Source organism: Monodelphis domestica, chromosome 1, assembly GCF_027887165.1.
Source record: "Monodelphis domestica isolate mMonDom1 chromosome 1, mMonDom1.pri, whole genome shotgun sequence".
Lineage (NCBI taxonomy): Eukaryota > Metazoa > Chordata > Mammalia > Didelphimorphia > Didelphidae > Monodelphis > Monodelphis domestica.
The window spans coordinates 329,013,112-329,027,963 of NC_077227.1; positions in this window are offsets into that span (position 1 = coordinate 329,013,112).

Here is a 14,852-nt window from a genome sequence, read left to right on the forward strand (position 1 = left end):
ACAGCAATATGGAGTGTCTGCTGTGGCAACTAGACTGCCTGCTCTGCACTCTGTGCTTCTTCTACAACTGCTTCCCCAATGCCTGTGTTCCATGGTCTGAGCCTGGCATAGCTTTGCCTACAAGGTACTCCCTCCAAACCAGCACCCTTACCTGCCCAGAGGTTTCCAGCTGCTGCTGGAGACTTAGTGCTCTAGGTGGGGGAGGGCCCTGGGACCTTCCATCTTCCTTTCCCTTAAATCAAAGTGTTATTGAATTCAGGCTTTTGGGGTGTATACCTTTTAAGCTGACTTCAGCAGGAGGGTTCCTTGGCTCTGTCTTGTTGTTAGATTTTTTTTTTAGCCCCCTAGGAGCATTTAGTTTGTAATGGGTAAAGAAGGGTTTTGAGAGATCTGAACTTTCACTGCCTCTATGCCACCATATTGACTCCACCTCTTTTTTAGAATAATATTTTAGGAGAAGTAATGGGAGTTTATCTGATGACCACAATAAAAAGAAAATTCATTGGTCAAATTCAAAATTCAAAAGAAAAATAAAAAAGGTAAATAGACAAAACTCAAGGGAATCATTGGGATTAAAGTAATTACTGCCCTGCTTTGGGAAAAGGATAGCTAGGATATTTAGGATTTCTTTAGCTATCTAAAATAATTAAAATACTTTAAGGCCATGATGGTGAACCTATGGCACATGTGCCAAATATGGCACCTCTGGCACACCCATGCCCATCCCAGTGGTTGTTTCCTTCCCCCTCTCTACTTTATCTCCCTATGCCTCCCCACCCCTTTGTGACTTCTCCCTTCCCTGAGTGGAGTGCTCAAGTAATTTCCCTCTATTTCTTCCTCCTCTGTATGGGTCTAGGGACTGTAGAGGAATGGGAGGACTGTCTCCTCTCCCACCACCGTGCCCAGCCCCACCCCCTAAAAGATCTCCACTTCCTTCCCCACCAGCTACTAATATGGGCTGTGAAACTGCCCCTCAAAGGCTAACTGTACTCCCTCTGACCCCTGTGACTACAGGATGTGGCTTCTACTCAGGTGAAAGCCAGATAGGAGCCAGACCCATACCCTAAATGTAGGTAGGAGGAAGATGCTCATTCACTGAGCTGACCACCCCAGACTTCTTGCACCTTCCCAGTCAATTGAAATCTGGAAACAGCCCCCTCCCTTAACCTGCCCCCAGGGAGACTGGATACAAAGGTAGGTTCCCATAGTTTAAGGAAACAGCTTCCCCCAGGTGGGAGCCAGCCTGGTCCCTGCCCCCAAACTCAGTGGAGGGAGCACTTGGCTTCCCCCAGGCTTCTCCTACCATTCCCTCCAGGAGTCAACAGAAATCCCTTCACTCTTCCCCCCTCCTTCCCACCCCCCTCCCACACACACATGGCTTGGTCCAGGGGCAGGTCACTGTGGCCATAAGAGGCAGCTTGGGGTGGGGGGCTGGAGCCTGGTCCCATCTCCTCAACAAAGGGGGTTGGGGCATTCCATGCAGTGAAGCAGCACAGCACACAGTGAGGGGCTGGGAAGGGCCTAGCACAGGTCCCTAAAAGGTTCTAAAAGGTTCACCATCACTGCTTTAAAGAGACATCTAAAATATTTAATATATTTAATGTAATCAAGGGAAACAATGTGTTGGGCTAATTACATTCCTTGCAGGGGCAAGTGATAACTAAATACTTTAAACAATTATTTTATTTTCCCCTATTACATGTAAAAAGAGTTTCTAACATTTAAAAATTAATTTTGAGTCTTGAATTCTCTACCTTCCCCTTTACCTTCCCTTGACCAATACAGTAAGCAATATCATAAAGATTTTACATGTACAATCATGTATTTTCATATTAATCCTTTTGTTGAAAAAAACTCAAAAAAATTAATAAAGAAAATGGAAAAAAAAAAGATGTCTGTGGTCAAGATTCAGATCCCATCAATTCTTTCTCTGGAAGCAGATGGTATTTTTTTAAATTCTGACTCTTTCAGGATTGAATTGAATCATTTTATAGCTGAGAATTGATGTTATTCACAGTTTTTTATTGTATATTATTCATGTCACATTGTACAATGTTCTCCTGGTTCTGGTTCACTCTGCTTCAATTCATGTAAGTCTTTCCTAGTTTTTCTGTGTTTCTCCTGTTTATCATTCCTTATATCAGTGGTTCTCAACCTGTGAGTTGTGACCCCAGTGGGGGTTGAACAACCAAAACACAGGGGTCACCTAAAGCCATCAGAAAATATACATTTCCAATGGCTTTAGTTGCTGAGGAATCGCGCAACTTTACAGTAATATCTCGGAAAGAACGGGGACCCTGCTGCCCGCACATTGTACTAATATTAATTACCTATCAGCAGCCCTCCCCCATGAGAGGCGATGGATCTACCCTGTTGCCTGGAGACTGGACTCAAACAGAGACCCAGAGAGAGCACCGGGGCACTGGCTCCAGAGGGGTTAAGAACGAGTCCTGGAGCGGATAATTCCTGGAGCTGATAACGGAGCCAAGTAACCCCAGCAAAGTGAAGCCTCAGCTGGAGCTGGAGGGAGACGACAGGAAGAAGAAGGCAGGGTCTGCGGACCCCCTCCCCAGGCAGGACTTACCTCCCTCCCCAGCACTCAGGTTGCATCCTACTGGATTATTTCTCAACATATAATTAAATATTGTTTTTGTGATTAATCACTATATTTAAATTGTGTTTGATTTGTAGCAATGAGAATACATAATGCATATCAGGTATTTACATTCCAAATCATAACTGTAGCAAAATTACAGTTTGGAAGTAGCCACCAAAATAATTTTTTGGTTTGGTATCACCGCAACATGAGGAACTGTATTGCGGGGTCATGGCATTAGAAAGGTTGAGAACCACTGGCTTATATCATATTACTCTTCCATTACAATCATATACTATAATTTAGACATTCCCCAATTGATGGATATTCCCTCACTTTTCAATTCTTTACTTCCTCACAAAGAACAGCTTTAAAATTTTTATATGGTTCCTTCTCCCAATTTTTCTCTTTGAGATACAAATTTAGTAAAGTTATTACTGAGTTAAAAAACTGTTTTATAGCCCTATGAGGAGAGGCCCTAATTTTTCTCCATAATGTTTGAATCAGTTCACAAGTGGGGATGCCCCAAAAGTGCATTAATATCTCAATTTTCCCACATCCCTCTCCAAATTTTGTCATTTTCCTTTTTCATCATAATAACCAATCTGCGAAGTGTGGGGTGTATCTCAGAGATGTCTCAATGTGTATTTCTCTAATTAAGAGTGATTTACAACAATTTTTGCCTGACTATGGAGAGCTTCAACTACTTTGATAACTGCCTGTTCATATTCTTTAGCCATTTATCATTTGGGATATGACATATTCTTATACGTCTGATGTAGTCCTCTATGTATTTGAGAAATTGTGCTTTATTAGAGAGATAATTATTTTTTTTTTGCACCATTATGATTATTGTGATTACTCTCCATCCTGTCTTCCCCTGTTTAGTTTCTGACCCAACCTCCCCCAATTTGTTCCCTTTTGCTTAGCATCACCATGTTTTCTTATCCCCCTCCCCCTCCTACTTTCTTTCCTATAAGGTAAGATATATTTCTACACCCAGTTGATTGTGTATGTTCTTCTTTCATTGAGCCAATTCTTATGAAAGTAAGATTCACCTATTCTCTGCCACACCTCTCCCATCTTTTTCTCCACCATAAGTTGTTTTATGTCTCTTTTGTGATAATTTGCCCCATTCTATTTCCCCCTTTTCCTCCTCCTACTGCAGTCCTTTTTTCATACTTTAATTTAATTTTTTATATCTTCCCATCATATTCAACTAATACCATTGTCCTCTGTCTATGTATACACCTAAGTGCTCTAATATTGATAGAGTTCTTAGGTATTACAAAAAATACTATTCCATTGTAGATATGTAAACAGTTTAATCTTATTGAATGTCTTTTGATATACTTTACTTTTTCCTTTTTCTGCTTCTCTTGAGTCTTTTATTTGAGAATCAAATTTTCTATTCAGTTCTGAGCTTTTCATCAGGAGTGTTTGAAAGTCCTCTATTTTATTGAATGCCCTGTTTTTTCACCTGACAGAGTATGCTAAGTTTTTCTGGGTGATTCTTGATTAAAGTCTTAGATCCTTTGTCTTCTGGAATTTCATATTCCTGAGTCACCAGTTCTTTAATGTAGAAGCTGCTAAATCTTGTGTTATCCTGACTCTTATCCTACTATATTTGAATAGTTTCTTTTTTGGCTTCTAGTGATATTTTCTTCTTGACCTGGGAGTTCTAGAATTGTCTATAATATTTCCAGGAGTTATCATTTTGGGATGTCTTTCAGGAGGTGGTTGGTAGATTATTTCAATTTCTACTTTACCCTCTGTTTCTAGAATATCAGGGATATTTTCCTTGAAACTTTTTTGAAAGATGATATCTAAGCTCTTCTTTTTATATTGGCTTTCAGGTAGTCCAAAAATTCTCTGATTTTCTCTCTTGGATTTATTTCCCAAGTATATTGTTTCCAAATGACATATTTCCCATTTTCTTGAATTGTTTTATTCTTTTCACTTTGTTTGCTTCTTGATGTCTCATGGAGTCATTAGCTTCCACTTGTCTAATTTCTAATATTTAAAACATTAATTTTCTTGAGTGAGTTTTTGTACTTCCTTTCCCATTTGGCTTATGTGTGTGTGTGTGTGTGTGTGTGTGTGTGTGTGTGTGTGTGTGTGTGTGTGTGTGTGTGTGTATACTGCTTTTTAAACAATTCTCTTCAGTGAATTTGATTTTTGTGCCTCTTCTGTCAATTGGACTCATGTTTGTTTGGGTTTTTAAAAGTTATTCATTTCTTCACTATTTTTTTTTACTCCTTTACCAAGCTGTTGACTCATTTTTCTTGATTTTCCTACATCATGTTAATTTCTTTCCTCAATTTTTCTGCCACCTCTCATATTTGATTTTTAAAATACTTTTTGAGTTCTTCTTTTACTTCTTTTTGTGCTTGAGAGCAGTTTATATTTTTCTTGGAGGTTTTGATTGAAGTAGTATTGACTTTTCTTTGTCACCAAAATAACTGTCTCTATTGAGATTCCTTTTTGTTGTTTTCTCATTTTCCAATCTCTTAATGAAAAGAAAAAAAAAACACCTATTAAATTTGACTTCTGTTTCTGTGGTAAAAGGAGTAGTGTTGAAAGCTTCAAGTCCTTTGTGTGGATGCCTTCAGAGGCAGCTGTGGAGATCTATCTGTTTTCAATTCTTTCAAGGTGTATAATGTAAGGAAAGATGTTTTACATACCCTCCTGGCTTGTGCTCTGGTCTGTGAGTAACCACAAGAACTCTTTCCCCCCCTTGGAACTACAACCAAGCTACAACTGTTGGTGTGTGCTAGTATTCCTTCTCACCCTGGTACCATGGCTTTAAGACTTGGATCAATGAATGGGCAATGCAATTAGGGTCTTGTACCAAAAGTCAGAAAAGGGACCCCTGTAATCTCCTTCCGAGCAGTCATACAACCTCCCTTTCCATCTATGGAAAAGAATTCTGGAAGCCTTTGCTGCTTATTCAGCTACTCCCAAGGGCTATTGCCAAGGTAGAGCCTTACTTGGCATGCTGCTTTGTGCTCCACTGCTAGCTTGGTGCACTAGATCTTTTCTGTTAGCCTGCTAAGCTGTTTTGAGCTTAAAATGTTATTTACTACATCTTTTATGGGTTGTACAGTTCCAGAATTCATTTTGAGGTGTTATGTCATAGTTTTTAGAGGGTATTTTGGTAGAGATCAGGTAGATCTGTGTAACTTAGACATAAGGGATAAAGAATCAAGATATGGCACAAGAAACACTGAAGATAACTTTAAGATAATCAAGGGAAATAGTGGGGTTAGGTTGATTATATTAGTAGTAGAAAGTGATAACTAAGATGCTTAAGCTATCTATGATACTTGAAGAACCCCTAAGATATCCAAACTACTTAGGATACTTAAAGTGCTGAAGATGTTGAAGATCACTATTAGAGCAATGAATAAGAGCATATTTAGATAGAGAAGAGAGAGAAAGTTGAATATGATTGGATAATATTTTTTTTAAAAAATCAAGGTATAAGAAAGTAAAACACTGGGAAAAGGGAAAAGAAGAGAAAGTTGAGGGTAAATTATATCCCATGAAGAGACATACAAGAATCAATATGTGGAAGGGAAAATAAAGGGATGCCTGGCAATACTTCAACATTAATTTCATTTGAATTGACACAAAGTGGGATTAAATTCCACTCTCAGATATAGAAATCTATCTTAGCCACTTAAAAAGGGCTGGGAGAAGAAAAAAGAGGAAGGGACAGACAAAATGAAGGGGGAACTGGACAGGTGGGTTAACAGAAGCAAAAACATTTGTGAACAGGGAAAGGCTGAAAGGAGAGAAAGAGAAGGATTAACAGAGGGAAATTAAGATGGAGAGAAACATACATTTAGCAATCACAACTCTGAATCTAAATGGGGTGAACACAATATGGCTCTAACTTATATATCTGGCCTCATCAATCAATCCACAAGCATTCATTAAGCACCTGCTAGGTGTCAGGCACTGTGCTAGGCATTGAAAATGCATTATAACAAAACAAATGTAACCAAGATAAGAAGGGAAACAAACAAACAAAAAAAAAAACCTGGGAAAATTTCTTATAGCATATGTCTCTGATGAAGGCCTTATTTCTCAAATACAGAAAGAAGTGAGTTCAAATTTACAAGACTAGAATTCCCCAGTTGATAAATGGTCAAAAGATATGAACTGGCAGTTTTCAAGTAAAAAAGTTAAAACTATCTTTACCAATTTGAAAAAAATGCTCCAAATCACTATCAATTGCAGAAATGTAAACTAAAATAATTCTGAAATACCATCTTATACTTATCAGCCTGGCTAATGTTGCAAAAGAAGGAAAATGATAAATGTGGGAGGAGATATGGGGAAATTGGGACTCTAATACACTATTGGTAGAGCTGTGATCTGATGCCTGGCTCTCAATCCACTGAGCTACCCAACTGTCCCCATAGTTAGAGAATATCTACGCAAGCTGTAATATATGATTGTGATGAAATACTATTGTGTCATTGGAAATGACAATGGGATAATGGGAAAAAACACTTGGGAAATTTTTTCAAGTGATATGATGTATAATTAATAGGAGAATGTTGTACATAGTTAATAGAACTGATGTGATGATCAACTTTGAATGACTTAACTACTACTATCTGCAATGCAAGGATACAAGACAAGGCCAAGGAACTCATAACAACAACAACAACAACATCCATTCACTTCCATAAAGGGAATTGATGGAGTCTGAATGCATACTGAAGCATTCAATTTTTCACTTTATTTCCTTCATGAGTTTACTTTCTTACATAAGTGACATGTCTTCTGTCATAACATGAATATGGGAATATATATCATATGATAGTAATATGTAATTTGTATCATATTGTCTGGCATCTCAGGGAGGGGGGATGGAGAAAAGGGACATATATTACATAGTGTCAGAAAATGATTGTTGAAATTATATCTACATGTAATTGGAGGAATACAATAAAGAGTGTATACATATACTCTTATATTTTATATATTATATAATGTAGTTATGAATATAAGTTATATAGTATATAGATATTATATTTATGTTATATATGTTTATATATATAAAGAATTATTGTGAGGGGACACATTTTTAATAAACCTTACAGTATTAAGTTTTTTATTGTTACTCTTAATGTTATTATTTTTAGAGTAGAAAAGGATCTTCAACATTACTTGGTCTAGCTCCCTCATTGAATGCAATCGGATTAAAGAAAGATGTATAAAGCATCTATCATGTTCATGGCACTAGACTGGACACTAGGAGTGGAATTACAAAACCAATAAAGTTTCCTATTCTCAAGGTATTTACATTCTGTTAATGCAGGTTTAATATGCAAACAGATAACTAAATATAAGACAAGTTGAGGAGGAAGAGAAAACAACAAATAGGAAGATGGGGAGGGGGAAACTTCTCAAGGGAAGTAAAACTTGGAAAGTTGAGCTAATGCCAGTTAGTGAGGGACTTTGGAGTACATATTTTAACTCAGAGATAATAAGAGAAGCATCAAATGTTCTTGAATAGAGTACTAAAAAAGTACAAACTTGTAAGTTTTGAGAGACTAAATGAAAAGAGACTTGAAGATTGGAAATGAGAGAAAGATTATCAAAGGGTTAATCTCCTGGTGGCCATAGTCAATATGAAATGTATTGGGGGTGGCCTGATGGTAGATAACATGTAAAATGTGGAAGAAGAGTGAGCTAGTGAAGGAACCATATGATTTTTTATTTTTCTTTCTGAACTTTAGCTGATGATTTAGTAATCATGAGGTCCTCAGAGGATAGTCTGAGGAGTAACTCAGCCTCTCAACTTCAAATGAAAGACCTGCTAAATTTCAGCTGAGATTCTCACTCTATTTGAGTCCTTTCAAATATTTACAGGAAAATGGACAATGCTCACTTTCTTTCCAGTACTTTGGAATGAGTGTCTACAGTTAATTTCTCTTTATTTGATTCCCTTTGAATCCCTCAGTCAAAAAAGTATTTTGTTAAGGGTTGTGTGTTAAAGGGAGCTTGGGAATGAGGGTGCAGTGGCCAGAATGGTGAGCATGGAGTCAGAAAGAACTGAGTTTAAATCAGATCTCAGACACTTGCTTGTGACCCTAGGCAAGTCACTTAACTATTTTTGCCTCAGTTTCCTCATCTGTAAAATGAGCTACAAAAGGAAATGGCAATATGCTTTCATATCTTTGCCAAGAAAACCCTAATTGGGGTCACAAATAGTTAAAACATATCTGAAAAATTGAACAATGTGCTAAATACTGAGAATACCAATACAAACAAACCAACAAAAAAAGACATTCCTTGCCCTCAAAGTATTTTCTTTCTAATTGGAAGACATTCATCCTCTAAATCTTCATTTACTCAGGTTTGACAGTCCTTCTTCCTTCAACAGATCCTCACCTACCATGGTCACCATCATTTAGACACTATGTGGTTTACCAAAGTCTTTCTAAATATTATTCTCCCCAAACTTATGATAGCAATAGAATTTCTTCCTTTGTCCTGAACACTGTATTGAATAATGCTACTATACTCCCTCTGAGCTAATCTTTCATTTATCCTGAATATATCATGTTGATATGAAGTTGTTCATGTTTTCTTTCCTATTTAATTGTGAATTCCTTGAGAAAAGGTACAGTTTATTGCTATATCCTCAGCTCTTAACAGAATGTCTTACACCTAGTATGTGCTTAATAAATGTTATAGTCCTTGATATAGTCCAGGGACATGATAGAAGTTAAGATTTGAAAGAAACTTTAGGTTGCAGATATTCTGATACAATTTACTGAGGAAAACTAGAAGTCCAAGAAAATGAAATATTGTGCAAAAGATTACACAGTAAACTAAATGTGGAAGCAGTACCACAACTACGTTCTGACTCATTCCAACCTTGTGCTCATAAGCTGTAAGAGTTAGTGTCTTCATAGGGAGTTTTTCTCTTTCAACTACCTAGGATTCATCTTTATTTCCCTTTTGAAGATTCTCTATTTATTGTTTTTATATTTTGGCCAATTATATATTGGTCCCCTGACTGGGACCAATCCTATCCTTTGTTCCCATTAAGCTTTCAATTGGCCAAGGGAGTTAGGCATTTCAATATAGTTGTCAAAGGATTATTGTTTAATTATTCAAATCCAATGCTTTCTGTTTCAATAAATAAGCTTTAATTGAATACTCACTGGGTCTACACTGATGCCTAAACATGGAAGAAAAATTCCTCAGGGAAAATTAGGAAGTAGCATTGGCACACTGTGGAAACCTACTGGAATGATCAACTGTGATCTTCAGAGATAGCCTGTTGAAAACAGGTTAAATTGTATACTTCATTATATTCCATCCAAAAATCATTATCCCCAAACAGCTTTAGAGGACACTGAATATAATCATAAAAGTAAACACTGATAAGATTAAGCATATGATTTTAAAATGGGCAAGGGCTTTATAGTTATAGAATTGTAGGATGTTAGAGCTGGAAAGACCTTAGAGACCACAGATTCATAGAATGTTAGAGTTGGAAGGTACTAGAGAACATCAAAGTGAGAATTCATCATCAGATACTTGTGGTTTTAACTGTTAAACTTTCTGAAAAATCAAAAGTTTCCTGTTTCTTTATAAGAAGCATGGTGCATATGCTCACTTCCTAGTTCTCTGCTTATAAGACCAACTGAAATGTACTATCATATATCTAAATAGAAAAATGATTATTGCTCACCAATGATAATATCCAACAATAACTATGAGGAAATGTGACCGTGTTCCATGGTTTAAGGGAGAAAATGTGTCTGTGCCTTTCACACTTATTATAGTTAAGGGACTAAAATGTTTTTTTCTCAGAAGCTGTGCTTCTTCAGGCCCCAAATAGTAACAAACAGTGGGGTGACAGTGGAAATGGGGATCAGTGGGAGGTGGGGAAATAGCTAAGAATAATTCAGGTGATGCATACATTCATTCCATCTTTTCAGTTGTATTTTAATCACCTTGCCTCCTGCACCTAGTTGCTAAAAAGAGAATAACTTCTTCCCATGATCTCAGAGAGAAAAAAATAATAATAAATCAGCAATGTGATTTTATTTTCTTCTTCCCCTGAAGAAAGAGAATGGAAAGGGGGAAAAAAGATTCCTTCACATAAACAAGAAATAAGGAATGGGAAGGTGAAGATAGGCAGGGATGGAATGTTAATAATGTGAGGCAAGACACTCTGGAGAATACAGCCATCCCTCTTTTGATTGAAGACGAGGTGCCAGAGGTGGTTTGTTATGTCTTTCTCTCATAGCAGTAATGAAAGAGAGAGATAAAAATATATATACATTAGTAGGAGCAACGACCGGAATACATTAATGAAGAAGAGGTGATTGACCTAAGAAGTATAATAGATAGAAAGTCATAAGTGTGTGTGTGTATGTATGTGAGCATGTATTACTGTGTGGTTTTTCCCCTAAAAGAGGTTGAATTTTGATAACCAAGAAAAATGCTGTCTAGTTGAAATCATATGCAAAACCTGCATGTCCTTAAGTACTTGATTAATGTCATCCTATATCTCATGGAAGCCTATGATGTTGGTGCAAGGGGTTTGACATCATGTGGCTCTGGCTACCCATCTAGCTTTCTCCAAAAATAGTGACACATGCTTGGTCTAATTGTCTAAAGCCACTTGATAGTGACTTTAATAGAATCTACCTGCCATTAAATAAGTAAATAAGTAAAAATGACCAATGAGTAAATAAAAATCTGTACATTCCTCTTCCTCTCCTTCCTCCAAGATAGGTATATACAAAATATATTAATTGATGTTTTTTTTGCTTTCTGTTACTTTAAATATGAAACTCTCTTCTTTTAGCTCTTCTCTTATCTCCCCTATTAAAACAAAAAACAAACAAACAAACAAACAAAAGAGCTGAAAACTGGCATCTGATTTCCTTTCTTTTTTTTACCAGGAAGGAGAAAATCCACAAAGGTGAAATATACCTTGCTACATGTTAGGCATAGGAATATTAAAATTCTTCAGTTTCAAGACGTTAGACAAGACTTAGGCCACCATCTTTATTATACATATAATGATGAAATTGAGGCTTAAAAAGTTAAATGTCTTGCCTGAGATAACAAATATAAGAAAGAGAAGAGCTGAGATTTGAACCTGGGTCCCCTGAAGTAAATCCAGCATTTTTTAATGCAATAAAATGTTGCTTCCAATCAACAGAGATGATCCAAAGTCAATCTGGAAAGTCTCACAGACTTAGAGAATCAGCATTTCAGAAGCAGAACTGCTGATTTCACCTATACTCAATCAGGAATTTTCTCCATAATCAGTCTAAAGGTCACTATGCAGTCACGGGCTGAGTTCTTTTCTTTAGAGGGAACCCACTTCCTCCTGAGGAAGTCCATTTCACTTTTTTCTTAAATGGCTCTAATTGTAAAGAAATTTTTGTTTCCTTACAAAAGTCTTATATGTTCATCTCAACTTCAATAGACTGCTCTAAATTGCACCTTATAGATCCTAGAGGTTGGACACTATTGCCTTGTTTTAAACTACTTAAATATTCTAGTCTTTGGGAAAAGGAAGAGGGGATTGGATGACCCCATGCCCATGACTCTTGATGAATGTCTACCTCATATTCTAATTAGAAAAAAAACCTACTTTTTAAACTCATAATGTTTATCTAGATTTGGTTCATTTCAATCATTTTACCCAAAGCTCTATCTGATTGAAATTGAAATGGAAAAGGAGTAGTTAAGAATTATATATATATATATATATATATATATATAGTAGTCTCTCTGTGATCGAGAATGACTATTGTCTTTGTGCAGTTTCATCTACGGTGTACCCTCATGTGGCTTTGGAGTCCAAAGGCTGAGGCGCAGAGTTTGTGGCACATGGGGCATGGGATGCCAGTTGTTACGGGAGGTACGGTTGTGGCCTGGTGTCAGCGTTCACGTGCAGTGGCAAGATGTCGAGGTCACTCATCTTCAAAGGTGGTGGCGGCATGGTTAATGTGGGTTCGCCAGCTGCTTCTGTCAGAGGCAGCGAGTTCTAGTTGCTTTGGTGTAATGCCAGCCCACTTCAAGTTTGACTTTAGCTGATCCTTGAATCTTTTCCTTGGTCGGCCTTGTTTCCTGAGTCCAGCTGACACTTCACCATAGAATACGTGTCTTGGTATTCGCGGTGGGTCCATGCGGATGACGTGTCCAGACCATCGTAGCTGGGTTTTGAGGACCATGACTTCGATGCTGGTGGAGTTGGCTCTGTGGAGGACTTCCTAGTTGGTGATTCGATCCTGCCATCGACTCCTCATGATTGACAGGAGAGAGTGTTGGTGGAATTGCTCCACCTGCTTCATGTGCTTCCGGTACAGTGTCCATGTTTCACAACCGTACAGGAGCGAGCTGAGGACCACTGTGTTGTACACTTTGAGCTTCGTCGCAGTGCTTACACCTCTGTGTTGGAGGACTTTGCAGCGCAGCTGCCCAAGTGCCTGGCTGGCCTTTTGGATCCTGGCATTAATCTCGTGGTCTAGGGACCCGTCGTTGGTGATGGTACTGCCCAGGTACTTGAAAGTGTTGACGTTAGAACGCTGCGTTCCATCGATTGTCATTCATGGCTGGTTTGTTGGCCTCCCTGGTGCAGGTTGAAATAGCCCCTCTGTTTTGCTGAGGCTGATAGTCAGGCCAAACAGTTTTGTTGCGGTGGAGAACCTGTCCACAATGGTTTGGAGATGATTTTCTTGGTGGGCCATGAGAGCACAGTCATCTGCAAAGAGAGCTTCCAGGATGAGTCTCTCTGTTGTCTTTGTTTTTGCAGTCAGGCGGCGAAGGTCAAATAGTGAGCCATCCAGTTGGTATTTGATGTAGACGCCCAGGTCTAGATCCATCACAGCATGTCGTAATACTTGAGTGAAAAATAGGTTGAATAGTACTGGAGCGAGGACACAGCCTTGTTTTTCGCCATTAGAGATGTGAAGCGATCGGAAGTCTCTCCACCAGATAGGACTTCCCCTGTCATGTCAACATGAAAGAGTTGGATCAGTTTGACAAATTTTGCTGGGCAACCGAGCTTGCTAAGGATCACCCACAATGCGTCCCTGTTCACTGTGTCGAATACCTTTGTCAGGTCTATGAAGACAACGTAGAGACTCAGGTTCTGCTCAAGGCATTTTTCCTGCATTTGCCTCACCGTGAAGACCATGTCGATGGTGCTGCGATCTGGTCGGAAGCCACATTGTGATTCAGGCAGGTTCTGCTCTGAAACAGATGACAGGAGTCTGTTGAGAATAACACGGGCAAGGATCTTTCCGGCAGCGGAGAGTAGTGAGATGCCTCTGTAGTTGTCACAGGCTACTCGTGAGCCTTTGTTCTTGTATAGGGCTACAATGGAGGCATCTCTGAGTTCTGGGGGCATGTCTTCCTCTTCCCATATGCTGGTCAGCACAGTTAAGAATTATTGTCAAATAAATGATTGGGAGGAGGGGGGAAGGGAGAAGCATATAGATATCCCAGGGGTTTGTTGAGAATAATAAATGCTATCTTTAAAGAATAATATTTTAATAGGGTGTTAAAAGAAGAAATATAAGGGAATCATTATAATCTTGCTCTGAATGAGTATAAATGTGTTAGTAAATAGTATTTTTTGTTATTCCAAAAATATCTGAATTTCTCTGTTCCTTTATGTACTATACAAATCCAATTATGATCTTTGAGGGTACAATGTGACAGACATAGATATGAGGCCAGAGTCTGGAAGCAATATAGAACATGTTTTGACACTGAAGTAGTTACACCTGGATATTAACCTCTTTAGAGCCTTAGGGACATATGGCTCCTATCCAAGGGGCCAGCACCTGTATACCTCCATGGTCTGGATAGCTGCCACACGTTTTTACTTCCCCATGAAATATTGAACCACACAATCATTTTGAGAAATATTGATGTGTATCGTGTACTCAGTTGAAGGTGGGAGGACTAGGGCAAGGGTGGGTGGGAGGAGGGGGAAGGGAGAAAAGGTGATAGAGGTGTAAATAGCCTATGTTTCCTTTCATTCATAATATTTTTAATTCTTTTCTATTGTTCCACAATAAAAAGTCATTTTCACAGATTCAGTTCTACTTTTTTCCAGGCTAAAAGAGTTGAAAGGAACTTTAGAAAACAGAATATTAGAGCTAGAATTGGCCTTAGGATACAAAACATAGTGTGTTAGAGACACCATATAGTTCAATAACTGCCTCAATTTACAAGGAAGCAGACCTGGAGA